At 37.6% G+C, this 5016-nt stretch overlaps 1 non-coding gene across 1 annotated transcript; it reads left to right on the top strand.

Moving 5' to 3' along the window:
* Nucleotides 1–2427: 2427 nt before the first annotated feature.
* LOC112713921 (small nucleolar RNA R71) lies at nt 2428–2531 on the top strand. The gene has a single exon (XR_003158881.1). It is a non-coding gene; the product is annotated as a small nucleolar RNA R71 (small nucleolar RNA).
* The last annotated feature ends 2485 nt before the right edge of the window (nt 2532–5016 follow it).

Consider the following 5016-nt stretch of genomic DNA (forward strand, 5'->3'; position numbering starts at 1 on the left):
TGGGAAAGTGATTTTGAATTTTGAAGGTAGGTGGGGTTTATGGGGAAGAGTGGAAGGATGTGAGTGGTGAATGGGGGGTAATTGGAAAGAGATATTGAGGTGATTGGTGAAGGGTTTTTTGGAAAGAGTGTTTCTAGGGAAGAGAGGATGAATGTGAAGAAGAGAAGAAAGGGTGAGTTGAGGTAGGTGGGGATCCTATGGGGTCCACAGATCCTGAGGTGCAAAGGATTTACATCCCTGCACCAATTAGGCATGTAAAATGCCTATGCATACAATTCTAGCGTTAAAACGCCGAAGTGATGCTTATTTTGGGCGTTCAACGCCCAATTGCAGCATGTTTCTGGCGTAGAATGCCAGTTCCATGCTTGTTTCTGGCGTTCAGCACCAGCTCTCCTCAGGGTATATTACTGGCGTTCAAACGCTAGGATGCTGCTTGTTTCTAGCGTTCAACGCTAGATCCATGCTCTGTTCTGGCGTTGAACACTAGCCAGATGCTCCTTAATGGCGTTTGAACGCCAATAAGTCCTTCCTCCGGGGTGTGATTTTTCTTCTGCTGTTTTTGATTCTGTTTTTAATTTTTGTATTTTTTTTCGTGACTTCACATGATCATGAACCTAATAAAACATAAAAGAACAATAAAAATAAAATAAAATTAGATAAATAAAAATTGGGTTGCCTCCCAATAAGCACTTCTTTAATGTCAATAGCTTGACAGTGGGCTATCATGGAGCCATACAGGTGATCAGATCAATGTTGTAGACTCCCAACACCAAACTTTGAGTTTGGATGTGGGGAGACAACACCAAACTTAGAGTTTGGTTGTGGCCTCCCAACACCAAACTTAGAGTTTGATTGTGGGGGCTTTGTTTGACTCTGTACTGAGAGAAGCTTTTCATGCTTCCTCTCTATGGTTGCAGAAAAAGATCCTTGAGCTTTAAACACAAGGTAGTCCCTATTTAATTGAAGGACTAGTTCTCCTCTGTCAACATCAATCATAGCTCCTGCTGTGGCTAGGAAGGGTCTTCCAAGGATGATGCATTCATTCTCCTCCTTCGTAGTGTCTAAGATTATAAAATTAGCAAGGATGTAAATGCCTTCAACCTTTACCAACACGTCCTCTACCAATCCATAAGCTTGTCTTACTGACTTGTTTGCCATTTGTAATGAAAAGATGGCAGGCTATACCTCAATGATCCCCAGCTTCTCCATTACAGAGAGTCGCATAAGATTTATGCCTGACCTTAGGTCACACAGAGCCTTTTCAAAGGTCATGGTGCCTATGGTACAGGGTATTAAGAATCTACCAGGATCTTGTTTCTTTTGAGGTAAAGTTTGCTGAATCCATGTATCTAGTTCACCAATGAGCAAGGGAGGTTCACCTTCCCAAGTCTCATTACCAAACAACTTGGCATTCAGCTTCATGATAGTTCCTAAATATTGAGCAACTTGCTTTCCAGTTACATCTTCATCCTCTTCAGAGGAAGAATAGTTTTCAGAGCTCATGAATGGTAGAAGGAGGTTTAATGGGATCTCTATGGTCCCTATATGAGCCTCAGATTCCCTTGGGTCCTCAATAGGAAACTCCTTCTTGCTTGAGAGACGTCCCATGAGGTCTTCCTCATTGGGATTCATGTCCTCTCCTTCCTCTCTAGGTTCGGCCATGTTGATATATCAATGGCCTTGCACTCTCTTTTTGGATTCTCTTCTGTATTGCTTGGGAGAGTACTAGGAGGAGTTTCAATGACTTTCTTACTCAGCTGGCCCACTTGTGCCTCCAAATTTCTAACGGAGGACCTTGTTTCACTCATGAAGCTTAAAGTGGCCTTAGACAGATCAGAGACTATATTTGCTAAGTTAGAGGTGCTCTGCTCAGAATTCTCTATCTGTTGCTGAGAAGATGATGGAAAAGGCTTGCCATTGCTAAACGTGTTTCTTCCACCATTATTAAAGCCTTGTTGAGGCTTTTGTTGATCCTTCCATGAGAAATTTGGATGATTTCTCCATGAAGAATTATAGGTGTTTCCATAAGGTTCACCCATTTAATTTACCTCTGCCATTGCAAGGTTTTCAGGATCATAAGCTTCTTCTTCAGAAGATGCCTCTTTAGTACTGTTGGATGCATTTTGCCATCCATTCAGACTTTGAGAAATCATGTTGACTTGCTGAGTCAACATTTTGTTCTGAGCCAATATCGCATATAGAGCATCAATTTCAAGAACTCCCTTCCTCTGAGGCGTCCCATTATTCATGGAATTCCTCTTAGAAGTGTACATGAATTGGTTATTTGCAACCATTTCAATAAGTTCCTGAGCTTCTGCAGGCGTTTTCTTTAGGTGAATGGATCCATCTGCAGAATGGTCCAGTGACATCTTAGAGAACTCAGATAGACCATAATAGAATATATCTATCATGGTCCATTCTGAAAACATGTCAGAAGGACATCTTTTGGTCATTTGCTTGTATCTTTCCCAAGCTTCATAGAGGGATTCACCATCTTTTTGTTTGAAGGTCTGAACATCCACTCTAAGCTTGCTCAGTTTTTGAGGAGGAAAGAATTTAGCCAAGAAGGTCGTGACCAGCTTATCCTAGGAGTCCAGGCTATCTTTAGGTTGAGAGTCCAACCATGCTCTAGCTCTATCTCTTTTAGCAAAAGGGAAAAGCATGAGCCTGTAGACTTCAGGATATACTCCATTAGTCTTAATAGTCTTACAGATCTGCAAGAACTCAGTTAAGAACTGGTAGGGATCTTCTGATAGAAGTCCATGAAACTTGCAGTTCTGTTGCATTAGAGCAACTAATTAAGGTTTCAGCTCAAAATTATTTGCTCTAATGGCATGAATTGAGATGCTTCTTCCATCAAACTTGGACGTAGGTGCAGTATAATCACCAAGCATCCTCCTTGCATTATTGTTGTTGGGTTCGGCTGCCATCTCCTTTTCTTGTTCAAAAATTTTAGCAAGGTTGTCTTTGGAATGTTGTAATTTAGCTTCTCTTAGTTTCCTCTTCGGAGTCCTTTCAGGTTCTGGATCAACTTCAACAAGAATGTCTTTTTTCTTGTTCCTGCTCATATGAAAGAGAAGAGAACAGAAAAAGAAGAGGAATCCTCTATGTCACAGTAAAAAGGTTCCTTATTGTTAGTAGAAGAAGAAAGGGAATAAGAGTGAAGAAGAATGAATAATCCAAACACAAGGGTGACGATAGGGGCAGTGATTTGAGATGAAGAAAAGTGTTAGTAAATGAATGAATAAATAGAATAAGATGAGAAAGAAGTTTTTCAAAAATAATTTTTTTTTTCAAAAGGAGTTAATGATTTTTGAAAATTAAGATAAGAAATAAAATTGAAATTAAAATTTAAAACAATTAATTAATTAAAAAGAATTTTTGAAAAAGAGGGAGATATTTTTGAAAATTAGAGAGAGAAAAGTTGTTAGGTGGTTTTGAAAAAGATAAGAAGATAAGAAGTTAGAAAAGATATTTTAAAATCAAATTTTTGAAAAAGATAAAATTTTGAAAAAGATATGATAAAGAGATATGATTAAAAATTAAAATTGATTGCTTTACTAACAAGAAACTAAAAGATAAGATTTTAGAATTTAAAGATTGAACCTTTCTTAACAAGAAAGTAACAAAGTTCAAATTCTTGAATCAGTCCTATTAATTGTTAGCATAATTTTCAAAAATAAAGATAAAACTAAGAAAAAGATTTTTGAAAAATATTTAAAGGATTTTCGTAAATTAATAAGAAAAATGAAAAAGATTTAATTTTTGAAAAAGTTTTAAAAAGATAAGATTTTTAAAATTTGAAAATTTGACTTGACTTACAAGAAACACCTAATTTAAAAAATTTTTGACTAAGTCAACCCAAATTTTCGAGATTTTGAGAGAAAAAAGGAAAAGATATTTTTTTATTTTTGAATTTTTAATTATGAGAGAGAAAAACATAAAAAATGACTCACAACATGAAAATTATGAATCAAAACACATAATGCATGCAAGAATATTATGAATGTCAAGATGAATACCAAGAACATTTTGAAGATCACGATGAACATCAAGAACATATTTTTGAAAAATTTTTTATGGAAAGAAAACATGCAAGACACCAAACTTAAAAATCTTTCATGTTTAGACACTATGAATGCAAAAATGCACATGAAAAACAACAAAAGATACAAAACAAGAAAACATCAAGATCAAACAAGAAGACTTACCAAGAACAACTTGAAGATCATGAAGAACACCATGCATGGATTTTCGAAAAATGCATAAATTTTTAGAAAAATGCAATTGACACCAAACTTAAAGGTTGACTCAAGATTCAAACAAGAAACACAAAATATTGGAGTGGAATTTCATGTCTATCTTAATTCAATCAAACATTGTTAATTTTATGCATTATCATGAGATTTATGCAAGAAATATGTATTATTATGAATGATGCAAAACCTTATGATTTTGGTGAGACTTTGATTGCATGTTTGGTTGATTTCAGGGAAAAAAATGAAGAGGAAGAGAGGCAGTGCAGAATAACGCTGCGCTCAAATGAAGAACGCTACGCTCTCTAATGACGCGCACGCGTACAAGACGCTTACTCGTCAGGCAAGGATTTTTGAAGACCCACACCTACGTGTGCATGACGCGTCCGCGTAGATGTGATCAGCGCTCGTTTGCAAAGAGAGCGCTATGTTTCCTGAATGAGTGCCTGTGACAATTTTTTAAATTTAGGATTAAGGATTTGGTATCAACGCGTACGCGTACATGACGCTCATGCGTCGATGGAGCATCTGGGAAGAAACACGCGAACGCGTGGATGGAGCAGAAGCTGGGTGTTGCAATTTTGCTATCTACGCGCACGTCGCAGTGGACGCGCACACATGAAGGGCGCTCATGGCGCAAACGCAGCGCTCGTTTAAAGAACGCTACTAGAGACGTGCACATGTGCATTATACGCGCAAGCATGATGGAGGCTGAAGATGACAAGGACGCGCACGCGTATGTGACGCGTACGTGTCTGTG

This window comes from Arachis hypogaea, chromosome 9 (assembly GCF_003086295.3).
Source record: "Arachis hypogaea cultivar Tifrunner chromosome 9, arahy.Tifrunner.gnm2.J5K5, whole genome shotgun sequence".
Lineage (NCBI taxonomy): Eukaryota > Viridiplantae > Streptophyta > Magnoliopsida > Fabales > Fabaceae > Arachis > Arachis hypogaea.